Here is a 17,441-nt window from a genome sequence, read left to right on the forward strand (position 1 = left end):
AGGCATCTCACTCAATCCTTTGTAGGCATTATCGAACTTCAATCTCTCAATAGCCATACAATTCCTATTTCCATTTCACAGACAAGAAATGCAGCCAGGGAGGTTGTGTGGTTTGCCAGAGGCTGAGCCAAGATGTGAAACCTGGTCTGAGTGGCCCCCAACTCATACTATCCTGTCTCACTACACTCCCAGGTATCAGCCTCCCCTGGAGAGCTGTTTTTTGGGGGGTTTTTTGGCAGCGCTTTGCTGCTTGCAGGCTCTTAGTTCCCTGACCAGAGACTGAACCCATACCCCCAGCAGTGGAAGCACAGAGTCCTAACCACTGGACCCCCAGGGAAGTCCCTGGAGAGCTGTTTTAAACTTGTATCACAAGGACCACCCCGGAAGCCTCAGGCCCTAGCTCTGTCTCATGGATGTATAAACCTCGGGACAGGGTACTCCAGGTGCTTCACAGCCTGGTCCAACCCTCCACAGGTGATGGATGCATGTTTTCTGTAGCCAGAGGGCCATGTCTCCCACTCCGTTAAGAAAGAGAGGGTGACTCCAACAGTGTCCTTCTTTGGAGCCTTTTCTGTGGCTCGTGGGACATCTCTGCCTGAAAAGGGAAGGGGAGTTGAGTGCCAGATGGAAAGTGTGTCGGCCCGTCTCTACCTAGTGTGGAGCGGCACTGCCACCGTGTGGACAGACTGGCTGCTCCTGGACAAATGCGGTGGTGGAGAAAGCAGAGGAACTCCTGAGCAGTCAGCCCCTGTTCAGACATTTATTTGATGTTTGTTGAGCACCTAATATTGCCACGTATTCGGCTAGGCTCCTTCTATTGCTGCTACCGCTCCTGCCGTGGGGAGGTTCCTTCTCTGGGTAGGAAATTAAATGATGTCAACGATTTAGGCTGTAGTGAATGTTTAACATTTATTCGTCATTTATTTGGGGTACTTTCACCTAGGGCTGATTTGCACCACTTAGAAATTATAGATACACCCAATCTGTGCAGGGCGATTTTCTTTGCCTCCAAGGTTTTGGAGACAAGAGGATGCAGAGAAATATAGGGCTCCAGAGTGACTTACTCTATGTTGATTGTTATGAAAGGCGAATATGTATTTCTAGCAAACACCTTTGCTTCTTTTTGTCTTAACAATTTAATAGCATATTAAAAGCACACCATAGAAACAGAAAGTAGAGAAAAACAGAAAATCATTCATGATCTCTTTATCCTGACACCATCACTATTAACATTTTGATATATTTCCTTTTTAATTTTTTTCTGCATTTTTGGGCATCGATGTAACCATGCTTGCATATGATTATGTATTTCACTTTATTGATATAGCACAATATCACCATAATAATAGCTGATACATTCTGATCACCCACGATGTCCTAAGCCCTTTATTAGGGGCTTTAAGTGTCATCTCATGAACCCATATAACAATCTTACGAGATGGTATTATTATCCCCCTCTTAATAGAAAAGACAACTGAGGCTCAGAGGGGATCGATATAGCTCTTGCCTCTCATAAGGCTGTCCCGTGTTATGCATCGTTTTAGTAACGATCATTTAATCTCTGCAGTGCGTTCCACTTATCCATGCACTGCACTTCGCCTACCTACTTGCCATCATTTTAGATCTTTACTTGCTGCTAATATTGTTTGCTGATGTAAACTTTGCTGCAACACGCATCTCTAAATCATCTTTTTACATAGCTAGGATGAATTTCTTAGGGTAGCTTCTCAGAAGTGGGTTCCTCAATCAAGATGTTGAATCTTTTCATGGCTGTTGGTATTTACAAATTGCTTCTCAGTGGGGTTGGGCAAATTTGTGCACATTAGCCCTACCATCGGTAATGTAGGAGAGTGCCAGTTTTGCAACATCCTCACCAGCACTGAGTGTTAATTTTTTCCAATCTAAAAGATGGTAAATGGTTTGATAAATAAACCTGTGACAAATGGATTGTTTTGCCTGTCATTTATTACCAGAGAAGGTGAAGTCACTTTTACTTTTTACCACCTGCACAGGTACTTTCCACCTCATTTTGCACAGTCCAAGAAATCTCTGAGGTCTGGGACCCTCCTAATCCAGGAGTTTTAAACCTAGGGTCCGGGGTCCATGGATAGAATTCTGGGGCCTGTGAACTTGTTTGGGAAATAATTATACCTTTGTTTTTACACACCTGTCACTGAAGTAGTACCCCTTTCATTGTTAATATAGGCAGCAAATCTCAGTGGTATTAGCAGTAGTGTGTCATCATTTATGCTCAGCAACAATTTGAAATTAGTTATTAGACATGCTGCTAGAACTTGTGTTTTGGTGTGTTAATAAACAAACACATGTATTAACATACCACACATTCATTTACAAAATATTTTGATAGTTGTATTTCAGTATAATTCTTTTCCTTTGTAATGTTGTATGTTGTATTTTATTTTTATTTATTATTTATTTATTTTTTTGCGGTACGCGGGCCTCTCACCGCCGTGGCCTCTCCCGCTGCGGAGCACAGGCTCCGGACGCGCAGGCTCAGCAGACATGGCCCACGGGCCCAGCCGCTCTGCGGCACGCGGGACCCTCCCGGACGAGCCCGTGTCCCCTGCATCGGCCGGCGGACTCCCAACCACTGCGCCACCAGGGCAGCCCTGTATGTTTTATTTTTAAAATAAAAAAGTTAAATTTAAAAATGCTATTCTGAGAAGGAGTCTGTAGGCTTCACTTGACTAACAGTGGTGTCATAGCAAAAATAAAGTTTCAAATTCCTGTCCTACAAATCTTCATTATAGAAGAATTCCAAATAATAAATGTAAATACTACCCCTCCAGGGATAGAACTCAATTCCTTTCCCCTTGAGTATCCACTGGACTAAGTGATTCACTTCTAAAGAACAGCACCAGGAAAGGGAAAATAGTGACTCCACAGTGGAGAAGCCTGTAGACACCACCTTACCCAACTGACAAATGTCAACACGACCAGTAGATAAGTCAGATGTTGTGCACTCCTGATGCGATGAGAAAGTCACTTTACCTCTGTGACATTCTTCGCCCCAAATCCATAACCCTGGTCTAACCATGAGGAAACAACAGACAACCCAAATTCAGGGACATTCTACAAAATAACCAAAAGGTACTTTTCAAATGTCAAGGTTATGAAAAATAAGGAAAGACTGAGAAACTGCCCAGACTGGAGGAGACTACAGAGATATAATGGCTAAGTGTAAGATGGTCCCTGGATGAGATCCTAGTGCTGAAAAAGGATGTTGGTAGAAAAACCGGTGTAATCTAAATGAAGCCTGTTTCTGTCTTGGCATGACAAAGAATGTTTCAATGTACATCCTCATTTGTGGGCCTTTATATGAGAATTCTTTGGGATTAAGAACCAGGAGTGGAACTGATATCTATATTTATAATTTGACTAAATTTCCTGTCCAAAAAAACTAAACAAAACAAAACAAAAACCAAACAAACAAAAATGAAGCCTGTAGTTTAGTTAGTAGCATCGTACCGATGCTAATTCTCTAGTTTTGGTAAACCTATTCTGTTTTACAGGAATTCTCTGTACTATCTTTGCAATTGTTCTGTAAATCTAATTTATAGAACTAGCCCAAACCAGTCTCTCCTCCCAATTTCCAGCTCACCCATCCATTCATTCATCCATTCAACAAACGCACACTGAACAGCCTCTCTGGCATGGGGATCGGGCAGCGGTGTGAAGACAGTGATGAGAGGACAGGAGCTTGTATTCTTTTGCACAAACCTCCGAGACCTGCAGGCAGTTAAGGTGCAGTGGGACGGATGATTCAGTGGAGATTTGCACAGTGTGCAACACAAGCGCAGGGGAGGAAAGAGAAGCAGAAATGTGCCAGGTGAACCAGGCCCTGTGGGCAGAGTGGAGAGCAGGTGTGAAGGGCGGACGTGTGAGAGTGTGGCATCGCCCGGAAACCACGAGCACTTCAGTCTTGCAGGAGCGTGCAGTGCAAGGGTGGGTTGTTCTCTGTGAAGGCAGAGAGGGAGGCCAGATGCAACCAGTCTAAGGACTTAGCTTTTATCCTGTAGGTGGAGGGGAACAACTGGCCTCTTCTGAGCAAGTCAGTCCCAGGTCTGCGCTGGAGAAAGATAGTTGTTACTGTGCAGGAAGGATCGGACCGAGGTGCGGCTCCCTCACTGTGGGCAGAGAAATGACCCAGGCTCTTCAGCCCTGGGTTCTTCCTCCTGAGTCTATCCTCCGGCTGGCTCTGGGCCTCGTGGCCTGCACACCCTCACTGTCCTTCTCTGCCTTGCTACCTCAGAGCATATCCAGAGCCTCGGATTGGGCGCTTTCCCGTGGAGATGACTCCGTAGACACACACTCATGTCCTTTACTCAACTCTCACCTCCCGACTTAGTCCTGCAGCCGGTGCTGAGCCTTCAGGCCTTTGCTTGTGGGGAAGGAAGTACATACAATTGCAGAAGCATATTCGGGAGGTGACGAGGGCCTAACTAGGTCTATGGTTGTATGGACGGAGAGGAGGAAATGCATACAAGAGATGTTTAGTAGGGCAAATCAGTAGAGAACATTGACTCATTGGAAGTAGGAAGGGAGAGGAGGAAGGATTGGGGGATGATGCCAGCTATGGAATTTAGGGAAGCGAGTGGATGACCATGTCCTCCTCTGCAAGTGGGGACAGAGGAAGAGGAAGAGGAGGAGATATGAAGGAAGGGATAACAAGGAGCTTTGATGGGTTGAGTTCAGGGTGCTGGGGAAAAGAGCTGTCTATTCACATGTGGGCTCTGGAAGAAAAGTTTGGGATGGAGATAAAGATGTGAGATTATTAGCATACTTTCAGCATCCTGTATCAATAGGTTACATGTAGGTATCCATATACATATGTATGACTGTTTTTATTTTTTTTAATTTTATTTTTAAATTTTTTATACAGCAGTTTCTTATTAGTTACGTATTTTATACATATCAGTGTATACATGTCAATCCCAATCTCCCAATTCATCACACCACCCGCTCCCACCACTTTCCCCTCTTGGTGTCCATATGTTTGTTCTCTACATCTGTGTCTCTATTTCTGCCCTGCAAACCGGTTCACCTGTACCATTTTTCTAGATTCTACATATATGCGTTAATAGACGATATCTGTTCTTCTCTTTCTGACTTACTTCACTCTGTATGACAGTCTCTAGATCCATCCACATCTCTACAAATGACCCAATTTCGTTCCTTTTTATGGCCGAGTAATATTCCATTGTATATATGTACCACATCTCCTTTATCCATTCATCTGTCGATGGGCGTTTAGGTTGCTTCCATGACCTGGCTAATGTAAATAGAGCTGCAATGAACATTGGGGTGCATGTGTCTTTTTGAATTATGGTTTTCTCAGGGTATATGCCCAGTAGTGGGATTGCTGGGTCATATGGTAGTTCTATTTTTAGTTTTTTAAGGAACCTCCATACTGTTCTCCATAGTGGCTGTATCAATCTACATTCCCACATGACTGTTTCTCTTAAGCAGCTTTAATCGTGAGAAGTAAAGAGCACTAGAATTAGAGTCAAATGGATCTGGATTCAAGTTCCAGTTCTGCCACTTACCATCTGTATCAGGGCTCTCCAGAGAAATAGAACCAATAGGAGGTAGATATAGATATAAATATAGATATGATTACAGATTAGATAGATAGATAGATAGGTATTGCTTTAAGGAATTGGTTCACACAACTGGGGGTTTGCAAGTTCACGTCCAGGCCGGCAGGCTGCAAATTCATGTAGAAGTGGATGTTGCCATTTGGGGGCAGAAATTTTTCTTCTTCAGGAAACTTCTATTTTTGCTCAAAGGCCTTTCAACTGATGGGATGAAGGGACTCTCCTTTACTAAAAGCCAACTGAATATAGATGTTAACCGCATCTACAAAATACCTTCACAGCCACACCTAGATTAGCATTAGGTTAACCGGGCACTGTGGCCCAGCCAAGTTGACACATAAGACTAACCATCACGTCATCTATGTGACCTGTGGCAAATACTCAGCTTCTCTGGGTCTCAGTTTCCTCATCTGTAAAATACTGTAAAAATTGCTCCCCAAAGAATTTGCCTTAGGACTCTTTTAACGAAAGTAACAGAAATCCATTTAGAACTCAAATTAAATAAGGAATTTACTGCCTCATAAATGAAAACTCTGTCTTTGGTCATGATAAGATTCTAGGTCTCAAATGACATCATTAAGGCTTAGGTTATGTTCCCATTTTGGCCCTGCTTTTCTCTGTTGGCATCATTCCAGAAAAACAAAACAAAACCCAAAATTGTCTCTCAGTGGCTTGATTGGGTAACTTGTCCACACCTGAATAATCATGAGGTCAGGAATGGAACATGCTGACTGGCCAGGCCAGGGTTACATGGCCGTCCCCAGAGCCACGGTCCACTACCCAATCCATACAGACAGAAAGTGAGGAAGGGTGAATTCCCCCAAAAGAAACCAGGGTGTTGTTATGATAAGAAAGGGAAACAGATGCTGAGCAGGAGAAACAAGTCCACTAGAGTTCATCATTTGTCTACCCAGCACTCTACACGTCTTTCTTCCCAAGTAGTAATTTTAAAAATGCTCCCCCTTATACCACTAGACACCAACTCATTCACTTCTGCCCAAAGGAAGATGGTCCAAAGCCAACTACTTCTGGGTTTAGCCCCAGGTCAGGGCTCTCTGAGTGATGTATGCACCCTTTGTTCAGGTCCAGGTGTGAGTCCTCATGGTCACACAACCTGTAGCTAAATAATAAATGTCATCAGCCCTGTGTGCCTGGTGTGTCACAATGATCGGAAAGTCATCGGGTAACTGCAACTGAAAATCCTCATTGATAACGTGTGACCCCACTGTGGTCACTGGTCCACACACTATATCCCACCCTGCAGTTCGGGAATGTGACGTCATCCCTTCCTGGGGAATGCAGTACGTTCCTCAACAAGCCCCCAGTCACACCCCGTGGAAAACTATCCCTTGTCAACTCTGCACCTTGACCTCATCTGGGAAGGGCATCAGAGGACTTTTCCTTCCTGGGGTCTGTGCACATTAGTAGCTCATTTGCCATTGGTACGGTGGGGCAGGGCTGGGGCTGGGGCTGGGAAATCTAGAATTGGCCTAGGGCTTCAGCAATCACAAGCCTTTATTTTTTCTGGACTTGAAATTTCTCTAGCAAAGCAACATTCTGGAAACTTCCAAAGGGCTTTTACCCTTTACCCTCCCTTCCTGAACACTTCATTGCTGAAGCCATTAGAGGTAGACCCATTGCAGTGGCTCAGAGAAAGGTGTCTGAGCCCCAGCAGTTGTGAGGAAGGCATTCCTGGGAAGAAGCAGCCAGAAGTAGGGAATCAGCCTTCGAATGAAGAAGGTATGGCACCAGTGGCACGCAAAGGGCATCCACCCCAGGTTGGGGGATCACCTGACAGTGTGAGAGCAGAAGTCGGATGGAGAAGTAGGGTCCCTGCTGCTTGCGGGAAGTGGCCTGGCCTGGGGTGTCAGAGCCTAAGTGAGGTCAAGGGCATCTGGCAGAGGAATGGGCCAGTGCAGGGTATCAGAGCTTGTGCTGAGTGAAGAGGGTGTGGTGGGGATCGGTGTGGCCTGGTGAGGGACGTTACATTCCAAGCAGGGTAAGGAGGACGTCCACATGCGGAGGTGGCGCTGGAGAAGTGAGAGGAAGGCATCTGTGTGCGTGTGTGTACGCGAGCATGCGCGTGTGTCTGCTGAGAAGGCCTGGGAACAGCAGCACCTCTTGCCTACAGACCTTGGAACCAGGGTTCCTTGGAGAAATGGCTGCTTCCCATTCTCAGGTGGAGAAAGTACAAGATGATCCAGGAACGTTTTTTTCCAGAAAGCAATGAGGTACTCAAAAAATGATGGGATCTTGTAAAAACTGATACAGAAGCTAGCTTGAATGCCCTCCCAGACAAGGAAGCATCAGAATAAATAATGAGAGCAACAATTTGCTGAAAAAAAAAAGAAAACCATTAGTCTACATGGATACAGATAAAGGATAAACCTATAGAAAGTTTGATGGGGCATGGGATATTTACAACTGTTTAAAGTACCTCTCCACATATTAAGCCCTCAATTAATGATATTAACCACCAGGATGAGTGGATGCTTGTCAATTACAAAGGCGAGAAGAGGAACTTTGCAGTGGAGGATCCTGGCAGACATCCTCTTAACCCAGTGATCAAAGTGGATACCATCAGATACAGGAGAATGGAAATCGTGTGTCACCTTATAGTGTACAACGAGAAAACCAATTACCTCCTCTGTGATGTTCCTGTCAGAGGGACTGCCTGAATTTAATTGTGAGAAAATTTCAGACAAACCAAAATCAGGAGACATTCTGCAAGAGAAACGGACTGTACTCTTCAAAAATGTCAAGATCAGACTTCCCTGGTGGTGCAGTGGTTAAGAATCCACCTGCCAATGCAGGGGACACGGGTTCGAGCCCTGGTCCAGGAAGATTCCACATGCCACAGAGCAATTAAGCCCGTGCGCCACAACTACTGAGCCTGCACTCTAAAGCCCGCGTGCCACAACTACTGAGCCTGCGTGCTGAAACTACTGAAGCCCGTGTGCCTAGAGCCCATGCTCCGCAACAAGAGAAGCCACCGCAATGAGAAGCCCACGCACTGCAACAAAGAGTAGCCCCCGCTTGCTGCAGCTAGAGAAAGCCCGCGTACAGCAACGAGGTCCCAACGCAGCCATCAATCAATCAATAAATTTATAGTTTAAAAAATGTCAAGATCATGGCAAACAATAAAGGTTGAATATTCCGGATTGAAGGAGACTAGAGAAGCAGGAAACTAAATGAGATGTGTGTTTCTGGAGTGAATGGTAGACACACCAAAATTATTATTATTTTTTTGCCATAAAGATCATTATTGAGACAACTGGGGAAATTTGAATAAAGACTGCAGATTAAATAGTAGTATTGTATCAATATTCGTCTCTTGATTTCTGTTTTGATTGTGGCAAGGTAAGGGAGGGAAAGTCCTTGATTGTAGGAAGTAGTAAAATATGTGAGGATAGTGGGGCACGGGTCAGAAGCTTACCTTCAAATGCTGCAGTAAAGAGAAAGTTCTTCGTAACTTCTGTGTAAGTTTGTGATTATGACTGGGAGAATCTGCAGCCATTTTTTTCAATCAAATAAAATATCATGGCTGTTTTTTTTTCAGTGTACCACAATGTCCAAAATAGAACTCTTATTTCCTTAGATATGCTCCCTCCTATCTCAGAAAATGGCCACAAACATCCACCCTCTTGCTTAAGGCAAAAGCCTAGGAGTCATCCCGATTCCTCTCTTTCTCTCCGCCAGAAAGTCCTAGCAAGTCCACCTCCGGAGCAGATGTTAAACCCGTTCGCTTTCCATTACTGCTACCACCTCTCTAATACAAGCCACCACGTCTGTGGGTCTGTGAAGGAGGTGTTCATAGAGAGGTCAAAGGGAGGCTATTACCTTTGTGTATTCTACAGCCAAGTGTCAGGCAATGGGCTTGAGGCTGTGGTTGATCAGAAGGACACCGAAGGTCAGCTGGACTTGACTGGAGAAGAGCAAAGACGTGATGAACTCGCCCAGCCTCTCTGCATTTGCCCATCCCTGCAGCTGATGGCAAAAAGTCCTCAACAAAGCAATGAACACTGCATCACTTCTGCCTTCAAATCTCATACAAGTTCTTCTTTTGGCCAACTCTCATTGGAACTATATATAGAAGGGAGTTCTGCGAAACAGTAACCAAGTGGACAGAAAGCATTTCCATCACGACATCCTCTGACCATCCAATCTAAAGTTCTCACCTGGTCCTACTCTGTCATATCACCCCATTATAGTTCTCTGGGTGGCATGTATTACCAGCTGCTGTTGTCTAATTTGTTTATTGTGGAGTTCCCCACTAGAAAGTTGGCTCAGGAGAGCATGGATCTTATCTGTCCCGGTGCCTACTTGATATCCAGGACCTAGAACAGAGTAGCACATGGAGTTGAATAAATGTCCCTCACTACCTTGCCTTTGACAATTCCTTATTTTGGGATCTGTTACAACACCCTACTTCCACATGCTGATTTCTTTTATTAAATAGGAATTAATAGAATTCTTTTGGTTTAGAGTAAAAAAAAATGTTTACTTAGACTTAAGTACAGGGGAATATATTGGTTCGTGGAATGGAAAAGTCCAGGACTCTTTCAGGTACGGCTGGATCCAGGGTGCTCACATGTCACTGAGATTCGCTGTGCTTCTTGTGCTTTGGTTTCCATCTCGGGCAAGCTTTCTCCTCAGGTGGCATCTTTTCTCATGGGTTCAGTGAGAACAGAGTTTCTTTTTGCCAGTAGTTTCAATGAAAGTTCTGAGAGCAGGAGGGGAACCCTCCCTCTGACTCCGGCCCCCATCCCAAAAAAGGTGCCGTTGAGAGAAGGAAGGAAAATGAAAGCCAGCTGGGCAGATACATTTGTTTGCTACAGATTTGTTGTGAGGATCAAGAGATGATATTTTAAAGTTTATGACATATAGTAAGCCCTCAGTTATGATGGCTATTACAACAATAATATTGTCTTGTAATTATTATTGCTGCATGAAAGCATGTTGTACACTTCAGGGTACCAAACCAATGTTGGATGTCATTATCTCCTTCGGAGTTCGTGGGTTTAGACAGTTCAGGAGCGGAGGGGAGGAGAAGGGCTCCTTTCCCATGCCCCAAGGGAGGTGGGGTTTTCTGTCTGGGCAGCGGGGTTGGAGGGAAGGCTGGTCCTCCTGTGGTTCTCAGGATGGCCACTTGGTGGCAGCCTTAGCCCATACTGCTCCCGTCCCAGCACCTTCCCAGTTTGACCAGCCTGCTCATCTGGGCATTCCCGGGAACCTCAGGGTCCCCAGCCCTTCTCAAACCTCCTGCTTGAGACTCTCCCTTGTGCTGGAGATGGGGGCCACGTGTACATAGATGCGATGCACACAAAGGATCTCCATGGTTCCTTGGTGTGTCAGGGTTGCAGTGTGAGGCAGGGAAGCTTTGGGAGTTGGGGGCATCTCCACCAGGAGTTCCCAGGACTGGCAAGAGGCTGGGTGTGGGGCTTCCCTGGTGGCGCAGTGGTTGAGAGTCCGCCTGCTGATGCAGGGGACACGGGTTCGTGCCCAGGTCCGGGAAGATCCCACGTGCCGCGGAGCGGCTGGGCCCGTGAGCCATGGCGGCTGACCCTGCGTGTCTGGAGCCTGTGCTCCGCAGCGGGAGAGGCCACAGCGGTGAGAGGACCGGGTACCGAAAAAAAAAAAAAAAAAAAAAGAGGCTGGGTGTGTATTTGGTGAATAGCCTGGGTAAGGGACTCCAGTGGACATTTGTCATGTTCAGGTTGCCAAGCACTTGTCGAGCATCCTTGCTCTATTGGAGGAAGGTCTAGCCTTCTGAGTCCTAACCCGCCCAAAAGTTGAAGCCTGAGAACTCATCCCCCAGGCTTCTTTGTGGCTACCAACTGGTCGTAGGTGAGACCCAGAGCCCTGTGACCAGACTCACGGATGTGAGACCCAGTCTGGAGATAAGAACAGCATGAGGAGAGAAGTTCTGCCATTTTTCTTGCAGAGAGTACAGAGGCGTTGGCTTTCTCTAGGAGGTGGGGGTGAGGGGGGGGCAGATGGTAGCAGCTGAAGGCCAGGTGCCTGACCTGGGTGTGGCATTGCTTAGGGGAGAGTGGGTAGTGGCAGATTTCTCATCAGGCCAGCTCTGCAGTTTCGTCACAGGCATTGCTTTTGGAAGCTTGGTCTAAAGCCCTGTTCTCCAGGCCTCCCACAATGGTGTGAGCCATTCAGTCTCCTTTTGTAAAATCCTGTTTGAGGCTAATCCACCAGAATCAGCTTTAGTTGCTTGTAGCTAAGAACCCAGACTAATGTAAATGCTAACACTGCTGTATCACATGCCAACTGCAAGGCCTCTTTTAAATTGCAAATACTTCTATGAGGTAGGAATTCTCATTTTATAGATATAAGCAAAACATACTCAGAGAGGTTAAGTACTTTGCCCATGCTCACACAGCATGGACATACCAGAGCCTCCAGTCCAATGTAAGGTATGTTGGTCTCTGGAGTCCATGATCTTTCCACTGTGCCAGGCTCTTTGCCATCAGGTCAGGGACATTATCGGTACCTCCAGTACCCAGCTCAGTGCCTGACACATAGTAGGTGCTCAATAAATATCCGACCTTAATAAATACTGAACAAATGAGTAAATGAAAATGCCACAGTCTTTTTTCTTGGAGTGTGGTCGAGCTTGGAGCATCTTTGGGGTGGAGACAAGTCCTGGTAAAATGCCAGGTGAAACTTGTCTTGGAAAGTCTCAACCCTCCTGAGAGCCCTGGCTCCTCCTGGCTCCAGCCCCTCTGCTCCATCTGGAACTTAACTGTCTATCCCCAAAGGTGAATTCGAACGATGGCTGTGATCACGTTGACAATTTGCTTCCTCCACATTCAGTGGTGGCAGGAGCACAGAGTCACTGCTATCAAAGGAATTGAGAATTTGAACAGAATCATCTGTGCCTCTGATGCCTCAATCTCCTCTCCTCGTGCCTGAGGAGTGGCTGCCCAGCCTCTATTAAGGACCTGACTGTCCACTTCTAGGGCTACTCTGAGACAGTAGTGTTCCTCTGGTTTGTAAAGCCAGGTTCCCTATAATGCTGGTTCTGCTTGAGCCCACCAGAGTATCACATGTGACGCCCACTCCACCCCCCCTTTCTTTTACTTGTTAGGTTTTTTTTAAATTTAATTAAAAAAATTTTAATTCAAGTATAGCTGATTTCCAATGTGGTGTTAGTTTCAAGTGTATAGCAAAGTGATTCAGTTATACACACACACATGTACACACACACGTATATTCTTTTTCAGATTCTTTTCCATTACAGTTTATTACAAGATATGGAGTACAGTTCCCTATGCTATACAGTAGGTACTAGTTTACCTATTTTGTATATAATGGTGTGCATATGTTAATCCCAAACTCCTAATTTATCTCTCCCCACGGCCGATATCCCCTTTGGTAACCATAAGTTTGTTTTCTATATCTCTGAGCCTATTTCTGTTTTGTAAATAAGTTCATTTGTATCACTTTGTTAGATTCCACATGTAAGAAATATCATATGGTATCTGTCTTTCTCTGACTTACTTCACTCAGTATGATCATCTCTAGATCCATCCATTTTGTTACAAATGGCATTATTCCATTCTTTTTTATGGCTTAGTAATATTCCATTTTATAAATATAAATATATATATATATATACCACATCTTCTTTATCCAGTCATCTGTCGATGGGCATTTAGGTTGCTTCCATGTCCTGGCTATTGTAAATAGTGCTGCAGTGAACATTGGGGCGCATGTATCTTTTCAAAGTAGAGTTTTCTCTGGATATAGGCCCAGGACCCATTCTCTTTTTTTTTGTGGTACGCGGGCCTCTCACTGTTGTGGCCTCTCCCGTTGCGGAGCACAGGCTCCGGACGCGCAGGCTCAGCGGCCGTGGTTCACAGGCCCAGCCGCTCCGTGGCATGTGGGATCTTCCCGGACCGGGGCACGAACCCACGTCCCCTGCATCGGCAAGTGGACTCTCAACCACTGCGCCACCAGGGAAGCCCCCATTCTTTTTTTTAATTGATAAGCCTTCAGATATGTGAAGGCAGCCACTTGAAGTCTCCTGTATTCAGTCCCACGCCCTCCCACTTGCTCCCAGGTTTTCTTCCTCAAGTGAAACACATACACCTCCTCCGCATGCGCCTCCTCAGACGTGGATTTGCGTTCCTTCCCCCTCCAGTGGTTCTGCCCTAGACACACCCCACTGGCCTGTGCTTCTTCTCGGATGTGATGAGGGACCTTGTGGTATGAAAGCTGTACCACAAGTGTGGTCTGCCCAGGGCCGGGTGGAGTATTGGCTCACGTGTTCCTCGCTATGGGTACCTTATGGCTGGGTTCAGATTCTGACTCTGCTTTTTACTGGCTGTGTGACTTTGGGCAAGTTAGGAAACCTCTCTGTGCCTCAGTTTCTCCATTTGTAAAATGGGTTTATAACAATAATATCTACTTCATAGAATTATTATAAAGACTAACAGAGTAAATATTTAAGTTAATTAGAACAGCAGCTGACATAGTATTCGAGAAGTGTGAAGTAAAAATAAATACAACAGTCAGTGTCAATATCACAAGTATTGTTGAATGTCTACACTGCATCACCTCTCATACCGACTTTATAGCCAATTAAAAATCCATTGTCTTTTTCTTTCTTTCTCAAAACACAGGCCCTGCTGCTAAGCCCCATCCTGTCGGCACACGCGTCAGCAGTTGGATTTCAGGGAGTGTGCAGGAGTTCACATCTATTCCTCGGACACAACATCATGTTGGTTGCTCCTTGTCTCAAACGGCTGGCTTGCTGGGATGCTAACTCTGCCTTCCAGCATGAAGTGTGCTGAGCCGCGGGCAGTGTCTTGCCGACTCCAGACACCCGACTGTGTCTGCAGCCCTTCCTGTCTGTCCCTGCGGTACCGCAGAGCCTCCTGAAGAAGCTCCTTCCTGCCCTTAGCGGAACGGGCTGGGCCCTCAGGCCAGGTGCCCACGGCGGGGATGTTGAAGCTAGATGGTCCCCAGACACCCGCCTTCCAGCCTTTCTCCATCTGCGGTCTCAGGGCCAGCTACAACGGAATCCCGCCACCCCAGACCTGCAGCCTCAGGATCTGGGATCCAGTAATGTGCAGTTTATACGGTGTCTCAGGAAACCCAGAAGGCTGGCCAAGGGGATGATGGAGGAGCTCGGCCAAGTGTGGCTGCGGACGAGTGCCGCCACTGACCTCCCAGCCTGGGCGGGGTGGGGCGGGGGTGGCTGCCCGTGGGGGACCCTCTCCTTGTCTCTACGGACCCACTTTCTTTCCTCCTTCAGCATGAAGACACAGAGTATGGCAGGACCTGTGGGCTGGATCCCTGGGCTCCAAAGTCTGGACCTCTGAGAAATTTCACCCCCTCTCAGCCCAAGAGCTCGTCAAAGCTTCTTCCTCATGTTCACTGTCGCATTTCCAGCAGGCTGCTGATGGCCATCGTGACAAGAAGTGCTCTAAGCAGACAGACCCTGTGGCTTTCCTTGTTCTGGGCTAGGCTTGACAGCCAAGCGCCTGGGCTCACCTGCTCAGGAAGACGCAACTGCACGGTGCTGTCCCCGGCAGGCCAACACACCGACACCCGGACCTGGGGACCGGGAGGCCTTCACAGACCACACCAGCCTGTTCTCTCGCCTTCTGTTTGCTCTTCCCAGCCTCCCAGCCCAGAGATTCTCCCCTTAGAGGAAACTCCACAGAAGGAGGTTCCCGGGCTAGCTTGGTCAGTCCTGCCTGTCAGATAACCGTGGGTTTGAGTAACAGGATGGGGTTGACCCAGCTGCGATGTTCTTCCCTTTCATGATCCCCTAACCCGAGTCTTCCCAGCCTGGCTCCATCGTGGAGGGGCTGCTCACTGGCTGGACTTGGTTACCAGCCTGGAGGAAGGTGATCAGGGACTGGGACAGGCAGAGCAGACCCTTTCCGGCCACATGTGAGCCCTATGACCAGACACTTCCCTGGTCCCTAGGGTGGACTTCTTCAAGACTGAGTGGCACTGCTGTGTGGTTCAAGTTCAAAGGCATCTTCCCTGGCCAGGTACAGAACCTGTTTGCACTTACACACACACACACACACACACGCTCACATACACACATACACATGAACATGGGCAGGGAACCATGGCTCGTGTCCATATAGATATGTTCACTTCATTCATGCATTCATTCACTCCATGATTCATGAAGCAGACCAATACCAACCTCCTACTTTGTGGCAGGTGCTTTATGAGGCGCCAAGCAAGTAAGATAGTCACAGAACCTGCCCTGGAGAAGTTTAGAATCAGAGGGAAAGAGAAGCATTAAATTAGAAATTAAAAAAAGTGTGGGGTTATGTTAGCTATGGACACCAGCTAGAGCACGAGAACAGAACCCTGAAGACCCTCTTCAGGGTCAGGTGCAGCCCCGTGGGCTGTGAGATCTTGGGGGCATTTGAAAGATCCTGTGTGAGGGGCTGGGCGACAGCAGTTGCTTACAACAGCGAAGAAGCATTTCAATATTTTAACCACCTGATACAACCGTACTTGCGAGTGCCAGCTGTATACTGGCCCTGGAGAGAACATCGAACAGGGGAGTAGGCAACCTGGATCAGGTGTCAGGAGAGGCTTACCTGATCAGGAGATATTTAAGCCGAGACCTGAGGATGAAGTAAAAGTGAAGGATTAGTGGGCATTGCGGGTGCTGGAGAGGATTCCAGAGAAAGTAAGAAACGCTTGGACATGCCAGGACCCGTAAGTGAGAAACAGCCTGGCATAATTAAGGAAATACAATTTTTTCCACTAACTCTGGCACATGGAGTATGAAGGGAAAATCACTGTGATGGGCTTGGAGATTAACACGATTAGGGGTCGTGGCAGCAACACTGAGAGGGCTGAGGTCTTAGTTTGATGGAGATTACATCTCTACCACCCCATGGCATGGCACATTGAAGGAGAAATTAAGTTCAACGTTGGAAAAAAATTTTCATTTCATATTCATTCGAGAGTCTGACCCACCACGCAAGCCTGCCAGCCGAGAAAGGCTCTGAGTGCTTGGAACACGTGCTGCTTCATGTTTTGAGGTCTCTGCTTAATGCCAGATCCTCAGAGACCTGAGGATATGCATGTCAAACAGCCCTTCCTCCTTCGTGACCTGCTAGCATCCTTTCCTCACTGCATATTTCTTACCGCACTCAGCCTGGAATCATATATTTATTTAGGTGTAAGCTCCATGAGAGGGGGGTCATTGTTTCCCCAGCATCTACAACAGTCATGGCCTTGGGGCCAGTGCTCAGTGATGTTTGTGGAATGGATCTTGAATGGATGAAGAAAGACCCCATGAAAGGCGGAGAGGAGGGCCAGCACCCAGGGATGGAGATAGCCTTTAGGAAGGGGAAATGCTGCTTCCTCATACGGGAGCCAAGAGATGGTGGCGGGGGGAGGGGAAGGGGACAGAGGGGTTGTAGGTTTTGTGTGGGTGCTTGAGGTTGCTCCTTCCTGCCAACTGTACTTTTCCTTTAGGAGAAGGAAGCAAGACCATAAGCTGAGATGGAAGGCGTGGCTGAGGGAGGGGTTGGTTTGGGGAAAGTGAAGACGTTTTGTAACCTATCAACGAGTTGCTGAGAAATATCCGTAAGATTGTCCAGCAGTGCTAGTGCCAGAGTCTAGTTGAGAGGGACTTACCTATTCGTACTATTGTGACTGATTACCTGGATTCTCTCCAAAGGCGGCCAGCTGTCCGGGGGTGAGCAAAGAGCCGGCAGCCAGACGATTTTCCGGGGCTGGAGTTTTTCAAGAGAGACGCAAAGTGAGAACATCGAGGCGAAGGAGTGTTGGCATTTTGGGAACGAGTGGCTGACGTGC

The sequence above is a fragment of the Monodon monoceros genome, unplaced genomic scaffold (assembly GCF_005190385.1).
Source record: "Monodon monoceros isolate NGI ecotype Baffin Bay Population unplaced genomic scaffold, NGI_Narwhal_1 Super_Scaffold_7, whole genome shotgun sequence".
NCBI classification, from domain to species: domain Eukaryota; kingdom Metazoa; phylum Chordata; class Mammalia; order Artiodactyla; family Monodontidae; genus Monodon; species Monodon monoceros.